At 43.3% G+C, this 15,743-nt stretch overlaps 1 protein-coding gene across 1 annotated transcript in view; it reads right to left on the reverse strand.

The window, feature by feature from the left end:
* The window catches only part of PKNOX1 (PBX/knotted 1 homeobox 1), a 39,447-nt gene extending 26,912 nt beyond the window's left edge, over positions 1–12,535 (reverse strand). Inside the window, exons 1-2 of the mRNA XM_059840061.1 lie at positions 12,438–12,535; positions 1,721–1,800 (exon numbers count right to left, since the gene is read on the reverse strand). The gene's annotated coding sequence lies outside the window, so the exon portion shown is untranslated. The remainder of the gene's footprint in view (positions 1–1,720; positions 1,801–12,437) is intronic.
* Positions 12,536–15,743: the final 3,208 nt, after the last annotated feature.

Consider the following 15,743-nt stretch of genomic DNA (forward strand, 5'->3'; position numbering starts at 1 on the left):
TCTCACAAGAGCTTCCCCTCTGACTTATAATTACAGTAGAAAAAGATTAAGCTATTAGGCAAGATAGGAACTGATGAGATTTAGTGAAGACAACCACTGCAAATCAAGAAGAACAAATTGAGCTAATCACACACTTAAATTGAGGCAATTAACTGAGGAATTACTTCTGTTCACTAAAAAGAAACAGTTCCTCATTACTCAGTAGAGGCAAGAAACAAAGTGAGTTAAACTTTAAGAAAAGTAACTGAGAAGGTATTTACAGATTCGGCTTTCATGGCCTCATTTGGGATGCAGCACCCAGGCTCGTTAGCATGCACAGCCCCAGCAGATGCTCAGGCTGCAGACAGCAATGGGGCTGCTATCGCTCCCAGATGTTTATCACTGCCACAGCTAATTACTTCCACAGCTCCTCCACCGAGCTCACACACAACACATGGATGTTTCTGATGCTTTTCACACCGAGTCAGGCAGGCTGGTTCAGGCTTCCTCCTGCTGAAGGTGGCTGTGATGGAAAGCAGCTGACTTGGTCTGAAGCAGTCGTGGTGCACTCCAACAAGCCCTGCTCTTGGCTGACCTACTCGTGTGTGTCCATTCTCAGCTCACAGACCACCTCCAACCAGCACACCCTACCTCAGGACACAGAGTGTTTGGGTATCTGAGGTGAATCCAAGAATATATATGAATTCAGGACACCTTAGCTTTCAAAATGCCAATTCTCTGTGAAAGAAATCGAGAGCAGAGGGGAAAATGTGTGTTTTTATTTTATATTCAAAGACTTACAAATAAGAAAACCTGAGGGTGAGTCTGCTGGTCTGCTTCACACAGAACAGAACTAACTCTCATGCTATTTATTTTGAAAGTAAAGTGTATAGAAAACCCAAGGAAAAACTTAGGGTCATGTAACTGGAAGCTGATGCATGACCTGCAATCAGAAACTCCACTGATACCTGTGGTGAAAGGGAATTCATAAAAGATCATGGTCTACAAAGCAAAGGGAAAAAAAAAAAGAGAAGCCTTTTACAAAATGAGGTATGAAGGAAAATGTAAAGCAGAAAGGAAGCTAAATGAAGAGGTGTAATCATAATTAGAAACGTGGAGAGCTTGTGCAAGTTGAGTATGTAAGTGAAGAGATTAAATGTGAGCTGAAACATACACACAAAGTGGTCACTTAACATTCATCACTCTACTCCTTACTTGTTCCACTTACTCCTTCATAATTAGGGGCACAGGGACCACCCAGTAACGTTAACAGAAGGTACAAGTGAGCTGCTGGAGATCAGTGGTATCATTTTTAACATATACAAGCTACAACAGATGTTTGTAAGAGATATAAATAGTTACGCTTCAGGCTACGACCTAACCACCAACCCTCTTAGGGTTGGGAGGGAACTACCCAACAGACTTGTTAACAAGTAATCATTCCTTCTCATTTTCCTTCATACATGTTTCTTTGAAGTCCTTCAGAGAGAAATGCATGACTGGCAGATTCGGCATGGCTCTTTGTTCATTCTTATTTCACTTTAGTCCCGGCACTTGCTATGTAACATTAGATGCTTACATTCACACAGCAAGTTAAAAAGAAACAAAAATCAATTCTCTTTGACACATGAAAAGCAACTAGAGCTGGCTTCCTTCTCAACACAATACAGGATGATATTTATTTCCAGGGCACGCTGTTTTCTAAAGAAGATAAAATATTGGCCATGAGAAAGCTGCTCACCCCTTTCCTTCACTGAGTTGAAGACATTATCTTGTTCCAACACAGAGATCCCACTTACGTACAAGGTGGAAGACAGAAACCTAAAAACCAACAGAGAAATAGTCAGAAGAAAATAACACCTTCAAACACACATTCTAAGACTCCAAAATGATTTTTTTAAAAAAAATTGTTTTACTATGTGGTTCTCTCATCAAGTGTTAATGAACAGACAGGAATTTCTTTGCACATTTTGCTAATCCTTGCATTGTTAATAATCTCTAATCACACCCATTATCCCACGCTTGAACTTCTTATCCCATTATTTGATCTTTCTCTCATCTTATTCCATTCAGTCTCTACCTTCACCCTTGTCTCTGTTGACACCTTTAACAGAAGGCTCCATTTGGATAATAACTCCCTCACTGTTAAACCTTCATATTTTACTCCTTGGTTTGGTGTCTGTCTGCCAAGACTAGACAAGACACATCCCAAAAATAAAACCATGAAATGCAAATAGGAGTAACTCACCACTGTTGTGAAAATTAAGCATGAAATCAAGAAAGGTGAGAGATTTTTTTCCTCCCCATTTAAATCTCCTTCATCATCATTTGAATACAATCCATGGTAAAACCAAAGCATGATGCTAGAAATGGGCATTGTTAGGATCCTGTCTTCACAGAAGCTGCTACAAGATTATTTGGCCATTTTAAAAAGCTTTCCAAAAATTACCACTTAAAATAACTTTAATTACATTTAATAGCACCCATTTGATACAGTGAAGCTACTTTTAAAAAGTAGTAAGGATTGTGAAAGCAAAGTAGCAAAGATTGTGAAAACATACTTAGAAAACACAACTGCTGAAAAGCATTAAAAAAACATCTCAGGAGAAGTTCCAGACACTAAGGTTGCACAGAGGCCACCAGAAATTAAATGATGGCTAAAACACAGATGAGATCTTGAATCTGATTATCTCTGTTTCTCACACAGATAAAGTTCACAGTGAGAACTAGAAAGTAACTCCAACATTTTTGAAAGCAAGACGAAACCGATCATTGAATTGGTCTTTAAATTAATTAAAATTTATGGACATGTTGTTTTCCAAGAAGTTTTTCAGACAAGTTCACAGAAAAACAAAATGTGAAGGGCCACTCTCTGGTTCATGAAACCTGGTTCTAAACAGGGCAGGGAAGGTATGTGAGGAGTTTTAAGGCAGTTTAAATTTCAGCCATTGGTTAGAGACTAAACACTGAGCAAGAAGGAGTTTCAGCCCAAAGTGATAGATCTGGTCTTGAAGGTTCAAGGAGCAGATGGCACATTAAAAGTTCTTACCACTTTTCCTTGAACTGTCAATGGTCTATGTCTTCAGAAAATGGGCCTCTCTCATTTTTGCAGCTTCTTAATTCTGTTCTGAGGACAGTGTAACCCTCTTACTCCCTTCTTCCCATGCCATGCATTTTGGTACTCATTCTCACTTCAATTTACTGGGCTACTTTCAAATAAAAGACTTCTCACTATTCATGGCATCTTCAGAACAGAGGTCACTGACAGATAAATCAGGATAGATAAATAGATGAATTATCCATTCCTTGTCTCTGCTCAGACATAAGGAGGACTACTGCAAACCTGAAAATCCTGCTCCCACATTCAGAAATAACTGCAGCCAAGAACTGGTGGAGCCACTGCTGCCAGATCTGCTCAGTCAAATATTCGGTGTATGAAGAAGTAGCCCTTGCCTGCAAACCTTCAGCTGAAACTCTGGAAACAGCAAATTTCTAGGCAGCTTATGATATATCCAGGGCAGGAACAAAGAGGTGCTAAAGGAATGCAGGTCTGGGTGAAAGATGCTGCAGAGGAAAGGATGTGGCTGAGGAGGGGCCAGAGGATTTTTCAATGATTTTGCCCCTTTCAAAGAGACACTGGACAACATTTAATACTGCTGAACCCTAAAACATATCAGACCAGAGAGATCTGAGCTTGCAGATGATGATGTCTTCTTGCACATTTCAGTGGTGGCAAGAAGAGGGAGCAGATACACCTGTTACAGGGTGGAGACAACATCCAGGCACTGTGGAGTCTTCACCTGGACTTGCTATTGCCAATTTTTGTTTTCCTTTAATTCCTCTGGCAGACAAGCTTTAAAGTAATGACATCATAATAAAAATACCTAACTATGAAACCAAAACAAAGGGCAACTTGCTTTGTCTCTCAGAAAGTGAATCAGCACTGAGGTTTTAACTACAAAGTAAAATAGGAACTTGTTCATTCAAGCACTAAAGAGCCCTCGTTTGAGTCATCCTCTCATTCTCCATTTCAGATCACAGGAAGCAAAGACCTGTGAGTACATTCACATGAACAAATATGAGCAGACATTAAGATCCATGTATTTTTACAGATTCAAATGATGATAGTAATAATTGATTCAAATAATGAAGCAGTAAGGAGAGCACACATGCCAACATCCAGGATTCATTCCACCTTTGCTGCAGTTCATTTCCATCTCCACTGACCTGCCCACGCAGAGTCATCCACAGAAATTAAGACAAACAAATCAATATGAAGTTGATGCAGACAAGTTTATTAAAACTCATCTCCTCATTCAGCACCAAGGTGGCTTCCATTTCCTCTGTCTCATGTACTTAAAAAATACAGCCATTATTTAGAATATTGTACTTTTAAGAAAGACAATGTTCCTGTTCAGGAACATAATACCAGCCTCAGGGAGTTCCATCACACAGATAGAGCCACTCAGTTACTCTACAACAGCTATGCTGTCAATTGCCCTGGGAGTCAAGCCCTAAAAAGCCACAAAACCAATTTTGGGCTGCAGTAAAATGAGATTTATTTTGTATCACTTTGTTCCCTTTATTGTTTGGTGGTGCAATAGAGTTATTTATATGTTAATCTTGATGAATATGAGATTACATTAAAAAAATGAATGCAAATTATACTTTAAGAAATGGAAAATTAAAAAGAAATTAAAATCCACAACTAAAGTTGAATTTCTGCAGAAATACAGGCTACACTCCAAGCTACCATTAACCTTTCTTTACACGTAGGATTTTGAACACAGATGCTATGTAATAGTGACTTTATTCAGCAAGGCCTCTCCAACAGTGTATCCACTGCTTTGTTGTCCCATTAATCTTTCCTAGCATCCTCTTTTCATATCCTTCCACCTCAGATCTTAACAATTCATACAAAGTATTCATACAAAGTATCACAGGCCACCTCCCAAGCACCACCACACACTGTCACAGAGCATGACCAACAACTAACCATCTCATTACAAGATTTGTGTTCCTTTAGCAACTCACTCCTTGTTTAAACTCTGCTTTTGGAACATTTAATTCTATAAATTCTCCTATTTGCAAGTACCAAATTAAAAGAATATATAAATATAAAAAATGTGCCACTTTATAAAAATGTGCCACTAAAATTGCATATGCTGTTAACTGATAAAATGAATATTAAGGATGCATAGATCATAGGAATTTCTCCAGGCACAACAACAGAAATAAAACTGAGGGGATCTTGCAGTGAAGAACTCCAGCTCCTGATTCTGCACGCATCCTTGGTGTGTACCAGCATATTTCTAGGGAAAGGTGCAAAATCATGGGTCACATTCCTGATTCCATGTCATCACCAATTTACAACAGTCCTTCTTAACAAGGATGAGAAAGATGAGGAATTCTACCCAATCCAGTCATAAAATGATGTATGCCAGGTATCCTGGCCCCAGGTAGCTCTTGGAATTCTGAAAGGAAATCCTCAGGTTGCTCTCCTGCCTTCTGCAAAATAGAATCCTCATTCTTCTGACTATGGACAGATCCTCAAACTCAAGGAACTTCCTGCAGCATCTCATTTCTCCTACCCAATTCACACTGTAATTTGACCCTGCTTTATTAGCCCCATAAAGTAATAGTAAGGAATTTAGGGGACTAAACAGCAATTTTGGCAAGAGAAAAACAAAACTTGGGGGAAAGGAAATCTCCCTCTTTAATTGTTCCAGGACTCTTGAGGGATTAGGGGATGAGGGAGCAAATATATTTCCCATCACTCCCTGATCCACCACCAATATTCACATAATAAATGAAGATTCCTTTTTTTTCTTTATTCTTAACACTACCAACAGAAGGACTTTATGGTCCAGCATGAGAATCCTCACACACACATCATGAATCCTCACACATATTTATTGTTGCAGGACAGAGAAGAAGTTTTTGCCCTCAGTTTCTACCCAATGTGCTTTCATAACATGTTGGACCCGAAACTCAGGAAGATGGTGTCACATCTGCCTTGCTGCTCTCGTGGCAAGAGGGTGGCATTGGAAAGACTTCAAACACTCCTTACATCCCAGAGGATGTGTATCACCACTTCCACAGCTGGCACTGATCCTGTACAGCTCCTGCTTACTGACGTTTAATTACTTTTTCAAACCAAATTTCATTAAAAAAAGACAAAACCAACTCAATAAACAGAGAAAAAAAAAGGTGAGAACTCCACCAGCCTCACAATTCCTCTGCATTCCCCACATGGATAAACAGGGTTGCTTATGCCCTAGACAAAAATCCATCCCTCTGCCACTGAAGCCTTTGGAGTATCCACATGAGCACATCCCAAATTTCTTAATTTTGGAGACACTCATGCAACCATCTCCTTCCAGACAAATTAATCCAAAGCAACAGGAAATCCTATTTTAATCATGATTTGCATCAGCACCCAATAAACTATGACTGAAATGAATTTTGTTTTGTGTTTATACTTTGTGGTTTCAGAAGGAAGACACAGAATAACCACCAGTCTCTCTGCCTTTATTGGTATTGAATACTTTACAATGTGAGCAGTTTGTGTAAGCATATGTTATGTTTTCCAACCTTTTTATTATAAAACCATAAAAGTTTCCAATTATTCTGTGAAGGAGTGAATTCCTGATGCTATTGAAGTATAGTTGAAGGGTGAATAGGAGCTTTTATTTAAATAATAAATGCATTTAAAACGGACTTTGGATGTTGAATGGATAAGAAAATGCCCTCTACACATTTTTGGCATTTACACAATTCATCAAGATCAAGACGTTCCCTTACCAATTATTTCATTTTTATATCTTTAATGATTTCTGGAATAACAACCCCATTAATAAATCAAGCATTAACTTGGACTTGAAAGTGACACAAAAAACCTGAAAGTGACAGAAAATCCTGGCCCTGCAACTCTTTGTGAAATCCAATTCCAACCCATCACTAACTTTTCCAGAATCTTCCCTGTTCTGACTCCAACATTTGGTCAAACCTGAACTTGTTTTGCTACTAAGTTTAGGTCTTAGAATGAACTGTTATTTTCTTTTTCAAATGAGGATGAAATAAAAACTCTTCCTTTCCTGCTCCACTCTTGTTTCCCACCCCTCCCAAACACAAGTCTCCATCCTCCCAGGAGTTATGACTGCTGCCTGAGTGCTCTGGGGTAAAAAAAGACTATTTAGGGTTAAACTTACCCATCACCTACTGCTGTGAGCTGCATTGTGCTGAACTGCTTGGTCCAGGTGATGCCTGCACAGGCAGGTGACATGCAAGGACCAACAGACAGGAGGACACTCACAGAATATTTAGGTAGTTAGATAATAAATATTTTCCCACTACCATCTAAAGCAGGTTTTCCAAGAGGGTTTGGTCTGTTGAAGGTTCTCAATGAACAGCCACATGCTCCACGTGATGCTTCTGATCCTTTCCCCTCTGCAACACTAAAATCCACAACTCAACTGCTGATATGCTCTTAAATAAGAATCCTGCCTTTCTTATAAATTAACATATTTACTAAGAGTCATTCTCAAGATGCTGAGTCATTTCTAAGTTGGCAGAATAACCCTGCTCAAACATATTCATCGTGGCAAATTTTAGTAGGACTAAGAATCAAGCTACTGAAATTAACACCTCAAAACAACAATAATAATAATAATAAAGATAAGCAGGTAATCTTCCTTCTAGCATTGCTACTATCATAGTCTAGACCACATAAAAATGGCCTAGAAAACATAAATTAAGTGATCACAAACTGACCCAGAAGTTCTTTAGTTACAAAAACATACAACACAGCACACACATTCTCATGCCCCTGTTCTCTAGGTATGTCAAAAACATGTAAAGATCCAATTTCTGTTCTCTAATTGCCTGTGTTTCCTTGGAATATAAAAGGCTTGGACTTTATTTTTCAGCAAGTATGATAATATCCTTTTCCCTTTGCTTTGTTTGCTGGGTAACTCATAAAAAGCCAAGCAGGATGTGAAGTACAGCCACACTTCCTAGCTTCTTCTGCCATCAAGAAAAAACACAGGCAATTCCAAAACCTTGCCAATAAAATAAAAATTGGAATTTGGAGGTTTAAAAGAAATGGCTCCCTCTTTCAGTATACCAGAAGTAAGCTACCATATTTTGCTTTTTGCTTGAATTTCCCATCAGCTGCAGAAGAGAGCTGCACATCCCTGGGCACAGCAGGGTGAGGGACAGTCTGTGATCATCACACTCAGCTCCCATTTTCAAAAATCACCTTTTGACTCTCTGTGTACTTAAACAACCCTCAGGTTTAACAGCAAATACCTCTTTTGTACGCCTAGGTATTAAAAAATGAGAACACCACGGCCTGGAGCAGCTGCCACATGAAACCCCAAACAATGTGTTCCTGTCAAGGATGAGAACCAACCATGCCAGAACAAGACCTGAGTTTTATTTCCCTTTCTAGCACCAATGTTTGCCTCCCAGTGCCACACACGACATGGGATCCCCTCACTGCTAGCAGGGACCAGAACCAAGTTACTGCCCCTCAGCAGCTTCATAAAAATGTGCCACAGCTCCATAATGACAAAACTGGCATTTCCAGATCCATAGTGCCATTATTTTATTTTCCACCCCACTGCTCATCTACCTGATGAATCCCACGTTCCACAGTTCTGGCATGAAACCACCTCACAGTGAACAAAGTGAAGAACCTGCCACAAGTGTGAATATTTCACTGTTCAATTCCCTTGGGGAGATCTAAAACGGTCTGGGTAAAAGATTTTGGCAACATCTGGCATCAAGTAAGCAAATGAAAGAACTCCATCAGCAGCTTTTTCTCCTTGCTCTCGGAATCCTCTTGCTTAGAAGAGCAGTAAGTTGTTTTACATTTTGTACAGCACTGAGCTGTAGCAAAATGAACCCCTCTGAGACTTCACATTTTTAAACCTACAGACTTTTTGAACAAGTGAGAAGTGAAGTAACCAGCTGCCGCTCTGCTGCAAGAGAAGTAACATTTGCAACATTTTTAATTTCACACAAAAAAATTGCATTTGGTCTTACTTAGACCAAAATAAAAATATTAATCTGCTTTACTGTAAGCTTTCACATATGTGCCAGTTCTGCAGAGGCAACATTTGGCTGCCAGACCACGACATAATATTCTGAAATACAATTTGGACTGCTCCTCTCAGGACATTAACATGGCCATTAGAACAGGCAGTTCCACTGCCACAGTGGTGGCTCTGTGATCAGCCACCCTCAGCCACTAACACTGGGGTTCATTTCACCAAAGTTACTCTTTTCTAAGAAATTGAATTGCTCCTGAACACTCCCAAACTTGCTGTGGTAGCAATCAGAATTGTGAGGGCTTTATTAGAGCACTGCATTTACAGCACAGAAAAATACAGTTGGAAAGCAAAATTCTCAAGAAGAAATTACAGCTTCCAGAAGATTTACCATTTTATAAAACTAAAATATTTAAAATAAATTAAATTTGTATTTCATTCATTCTGAACTCCTTTCAGTCCTATCATGGAAGACTGCAAGGATTTAGCTTTAAAACAGTATTTTGATTTAACCCAAATATTACAAACTGTATTAAGAATAGAAATCAAAGCTGTAAGTACTTAATACCAGCTTGACTTTTTACATGCCAAAGTGAAACTTCCAAATGCAAAACAAAATCCTTACCAACCCTAACAACAACAATGTACTCAAAATGTGAAGAATTCTTGGGATTTCTATCAGCACATGAGAAATGGTAACAAGAAAAAAATTTTAGCCCAGCAAAATATATAAGTAGAGATTAAAAAAAAAAGGCATGGCCAAAATCCACTGGGGAGATCAATGAGAAATGATCTGAGCCTCCAAAATCTCAGTGCAGCACAACAGCCCCTACTTTACCCTGTGACCTTCCATTTTTACCCTGTGACTGCAGCACACTGAGCTCTGCCTTTCACCACTGAACTGCAGATTATGTAAAGAAAACACAGTAAAACCTACACTGAAGTTTTCCTGTGGATACTTTTATTATGAGATGACAAGAAAATATATCAAGTGGTGACAGTCAAAAAAAATATACTGTACAGTTCATAAAATAAACTGAAGATAGAACATTCGTGAGAAAAATAATTAGAATTATTCTGAATATATTATGTGAAATGTTTGGGCAATTTTTTCCTTTAGAAATTTTTGAAAACTTGACTGCAATGATTCTGTATGTGATGACACAGACTCAGAAAAGGATAAATCTGCAATTTTACTTGACAGAAAATGCACCCAAAATGCATTTGCTGTCACTTGATACAGTAGCAATGACAGAGCCTGGAAATCCATGTAAGGATGGATTTTTGATACAATCACATCATCTTGTTTCCTGGTTCCGTGTAATCCATAAAATTCACACATGCAGCCAACAGGGACTGACCCGGGCTCCATCCAGCTGCAGAAACCATCTCACTCCAACCACACAGAAACAAAGCTAAAGGGATGGAACCCCACAGCACAGGCAGCCCATGAACGATTAGATCCCACAGAGGACAGGGAACAACCTGTGAGTGTGTGCACACCATTGAGAACAGCAGGATGGGTGGATATCCTAAGCCATACTTGTTACAATTCTCCTCATCAAACAATCTACACTAATGAAATTTTGTGAAAGAGCACGCTCAAGAATAAAATTAGGAATGTGCACTAACTAAATGTGCACTTTTTTTGTAAAATACTAAGAAAGGATTTTTTTATTTTAAAAAAAAAAAAAAAGAGAGATATTTAGCATACTTTGAGAGTGACCTACAGCCTCTTGCTTTTCTCCACAGGATTTTGGCCCAAGTGTTTTCCCACATCCAGAACATAATGCCCACGTTCCCTGCTCCTGGGATCTGTTTAATGGAATGCACACAACCTATTTCAAAGAGGGGCAAGGACAAAAAAAATGAATCTTGCCTGGGTAGCATTCAAGTGCAAGTGGGGGGGGGAAAAAAAGCCAACAAACCAGCAATTCATTCACTTGTAAGGGTTTCATAGCAGATATAGTGTCTTGTGTTAGGAATAAATTATTTACTGCCCCAACCCTAGAAGTGTCCAAAGCCAGGTTGGACATTGGGTCTTGGAGCAGCCTGGGATAGTGGAAGGTGTCCCTGCCCATGGCAGAGGGTTGGAACAAGAATTTTTAGATCTCTTCCAACTCAAACCATTCTGGGATTTTCCCTCCCTAAACCACACCAGTCATTTACTCACACAAAACTACAAAAAGGGACTAAAAACTACAGCAGCAGTAGATTAAAAAAATAAGCCAATACTGTCACCCGTCTATAAAATTCCACTACATATCACCATTTAAGAAAATATTTAATAAATTATATTTTTTAAAATAGCAATAAGTTTTACAGAGAATTGTCACACGAACGTGTTAACTACCCATATTGTTATATTGTTAATTGACCAACTCCGGCGTGGTGGGAGGAAGGAAAGCCATGGGCTGCTCCATGAGACCCGGGACATGCGGCTCACCGAGGCAATAGCTGGGGATAAAACCAGCGCTTGATTTATTATTGTTTACACACATCCCCAGCAGGGCCTCTGGGCAGTGTCAAGTCTCAGCTCCTAATTGCGGCCGCGTAAACACCCGGCAACCCTCGGCCTGGCTGTCGGGAAGGTGTCTGCTCCCAAGCCAGTCGGGAGAGCGCGGGGTCACACCGAAAAGGACACAGGAGCGAGGGACAAACCCGGCCGGTCTCAGCACACCGCCGCGGCCGGGCTGCGCTCGCTATAAACGCGGCAGGCGGGGGGAGCATCCCCCAAAGCGGGGCACATCTCCGCCTCCCCTCCCTGCGCTCCCCCCGGGCAGGGCAGGTGTGCAGGGGGAGCGGGATCGCAGCAGGGACAGGAGGAGAGCGCGGAGCAGCTGCCGCGGCGGAGCGAGCCCGCGGTGCGGCCCCGGGGCCCGCGGCAGAGCCCCCGGAGCGCCCCCCGTTTTCCCCCCGCCTCCGAGGAGCGGCCGGCACGGCGCTGCCCCTTTAAGCATCGCGTCGCCTCCTCTCCCTCCTTCCCTCCCTCCCTCCTTCCCCCCCCATCCCATCGCCCCCATCTCCTTCCTCCTCCTCCTCCTCTTCCTCCTCCTCCGCGCGGACCCGCGCGCGCTCCCGCGTCCCCTCCCCGCGCGCGCCCCCGCCGGGACACAACGGGCGCACGGCGGCCGTTCCAGAACCTTCCTCGCTTCGCTCCCCCCCCACACCCCTCCCCGCTTTTCCCCTCCTTCCCCTCCCCGCGCCCGCCACCGCCCCTTAAACCCCCCGGTCCGTGCGAGCGGCGGCGGAGCGCGGGTGCCCCTTTCTCCCCTCGCCGCCGCCGCCGCCCCGCTCGCCCCTTCCCCAGCCGCTCTGCCGCTTCCCCGGTGCGGCCGTGCCCGGGCGGCGGGCGCGCCGTGATGGACGGCGGGGCTGGAGCGGGGTTTGAGTGACAGCGCTTACCTCGGGTGCCAATCTTCGTCACACTGACAAGCGGCTGCAGCAATCGGGACCCGCACCGCCGCCGCGCGCGTCACCGCGCGCCGCCGCGCCCGGCCAATCACCGCCCGCGCCGCCCCCGACGCCACGGCGCGCCTCATCAATATTCATCGCTTGAGGGCGGGGCTTGAGTGCACCGCCCCTCCGCATTGGGGCCGCCCGTCTCTTCCTCATGAATATGGATAAGAGGGCGGGGAAGCCGTGAGGGTGAGGCCACGCCCCTCGCCGTGTGTGTTAGGCGGGGGGGTGAAACCACTGTGGGAGTGGGGGGAGGAGGGAGGTACCAAGTGGCTCCGCCATGAGGGGAGAGGCGGCGGCCGCTGTGGCGGCTTCGTGCCGCGTTCCCTCGGACAGCGCTTGGTGCTCGCCCTGGGGTCGCCTCAGGGCGCTGCTCCTTGGGCCTGGGGGCGTCCCTTACCTCGGCTGTTGGTGCCGGGAGCCCCCGCGCCTTGTGGGGTGCCCCCGGGAGCCGCCCGGAGCGGGCGGGGGTCGCTCCGGGGAGCCCCGAGTGCGGGAGCCGCGCTCGAGGCTCCTCACAGGCTGTCCCAGGAGCTTCTCCTCCGGCCTGCCTGTGGTGAAACTGCCTGGATGAGCCTTGCGACCCTTCCAGCCCCAAAGCTGCTCCCCCCCCGCCGTTCTCCCCAAACCCCTAAACTGAGGGATCGGAGCGAGGGCGGACCTGCGCTGTCCCTCAGGATCCTGCCTACGGAACCGGCGCTGCTCGGGTCCTGCCATGCCCTGAAATAAAGATGCTGACCACACACAGGTGTTGGGTACTGAAACTGCGCTTGGGTGGAACCAGTGCGGCCACAGCTTCTTCCCCCATGAGTTACCGCTGGTAAATATTCCCCCTTTTCCCAAACTATTCCTGTACAAGTGTCAGGAATGTGCTTTCAGGAGGGTACCCTATGGCTTGGCCCTTTTGCTGAAGGGATATTTAAAAAGTGACTCTGCTGTGCAAAAGGGCTGGAGTGCCTTTGGGTCACACATGCCACAGGTGATGGATCTGTTGTCTCCACCTTGTTCTTCATTCTCAAGGCTTCTAAAGATCATCCCCACATCACCTCGCTGGCTTTGAGAGCAGAGGTTTGCAAGAGGAGGAAGAAAGTGACACATAAAAAGCAGATCACATTTTAGGAAGCTCACTTTAAACCCAAAGCAGTTTTACTTTCAGGTCCCTCTGCAAAGCTGCCACTGGGAATCTACTTGATTATCCTGTTCCCATTAAACTGGCAATACCCTACATTTTTTCATGGTCCATGTCTCTCTCCCTGGTTTAAGCAAATCAGCTGGATTTTTTTTTTTTTTGGTTTTACATTACACTTTCCCGGGCCAGGCCACTTTTCAAAGATCTGGCTAATAGTTTGGCAATAGAAACAGCTACTTAAATGTTCCTGCAATGTTCTGCCCTCAGTCCTCTGCACGTCACTGCTGTGTCAAGACCCTGCTCAGCCAACACAGTTGCTTCAGGAATCTTGTCACCCTGTCCACACTACCACCATTTGTCCACTGACAAAACAGTTGCTCCATCCCCTTGCCAGACTGCCTGGAGCCTTCTCAGGAGTTCCTTTTCCATTGCCATTTTCCCCTGCACAGTCAGAGCCACGTGGACATCGGCAGAGAGAGAACTTCTACACCAAGCAGAGAGGGTGGAATTGAGCTGTGCTAATCCAGAGTGCTCAGATGGGTAAATCATAGCTCAGTGTTAATGGGAATGATTTATTTAAACAAGATTAGGGGAAAAAAAAAACCAAAAACAACCAACACAACCAACTCTTGGTTTGTCTCATTCACAGGAGAATCTCTGTTTCCGCTCCTGTGCTGTGTAACAGCACCTCTCATACAGTTCCTGTGGCCAGGTTGGCTGCTTCTACCACAAGTTTCAGCTCTCATTATCCCTGACACATTCATTAGTGACACATTCACTAAACAGTGCTTAAAATTAACTGCTTCCCATGTCCAGACCTGCCTCCTCTTCAAATTTGATTCTCCCTGCAACCCCTTTGTTCTCCTTCTGCCTCGCCTGCACTTCTTTGGATGGGAGTTCACTGATTTCTTCTGAGAGTGAACAGATTAAATTAAAACTAATTTAGTTTCTGTTTAATCTCTCCTCCCAGTGATCTTCAAAGCCTTTCTTGATGCTTTTCCCAACTTGAATTTCTTTTCTCCTCCTGCTTCCCTTTGCTTTTCCTTCCCTTCCTGGCTGCCACTTTCTATTCCTGAGCTCCCCCCTCATGCACAACAGGTGTAGAAATTCCTCATCTGCTGCTTCCCCCTCACCCAAGTAATCCCATATTTTGGTTGCCTTTGTAATTAAAGTTTCTCCATCCATTACTCTCCTCAGCCTCTTACTCTTTTTGTGATTTCAGTAGATGTTTTAACTCCCTCAAAATTAAAGCTTGTTATCAGAATGAAGAAAGCCTGGTTCCCCACATGTCTGTGTCTCATGGTTTGTTAACTTTAGGGTGTAAGGTGCAAGTTTTAACTGAAATCTCTTCCAAATTTTTGATTTATTTAAGATTTCTCTTTAGCCAGTGCATGCTGTTGCCCAGAAGTTCCCTCTGCAGATTTTCCATGATTCAGGGAGGACATGATACATCCTCCCTGTTCCACAACTTATTTTCATGAAAGTCACAGGAACTAAATTATTCTGTCAAATTTAATTCTGTCTGGAGTAAGCCAGTAGATTCAAACATTATTAAATAACATGGATACACCCTCAGATAAACCTCTGCCTACATGACATGACCATATGAACCTCATTCCCACAAGAAAATAACCTAAAAGTCATTCCTGATCAAACTTGTGACTTCCAGCTCACTGAAAGCTCTGATCCCACTCACTGTCAAGAGGTCCCTGCTTTTCAATTTGTCTTCAGTCATCTCTGATACAGCTTCTGCAGGCTTAATTTTGAAAGGTTAAGCTTAATTTTTAAAATATCACAGCTGAAATGGCTCCAGGAGATAAAGATTTAAGAAAAGCTCCAAAAATTACAGGACCCTTGAGAGAAGCCGATAACTTGGAAAACAGGAGCAGCAGGGGAAAAAGAATGAAGAAGTAACTGAGATGAATGATCCAAAAGCAAACAACAAAAAATCCCAACAAAATGAAACAGAAGGAGAAAGTACAGGTGCCTTTTCTTTCCATTTCTGATTGTCCAAACAGTGTTGTCCCTTATCAGTTCTGCAAAAGAACAAGGATCCAATCCATGGGATGGAAGACAGCACTCCTGAGGAAATTCTCCATACTACAAATCTTATAAGGATTATT

This window comes from Haemorhous mexicanus, chromosome 2, assembly GCF_027477595.1.
Source record: "Haemorhous mexicanus isolate bHaeMex1 chromosome 2, bHaeMex1.pri, whole genome shotgun sequence".
NCBI classification, from domain to species: domain Eukaryota; kingdom Metazoa; phylum Chordata; class Aves; order Passeriformes; family Fringillidae; genus Haemorhous; species Haemorhous mexicanus.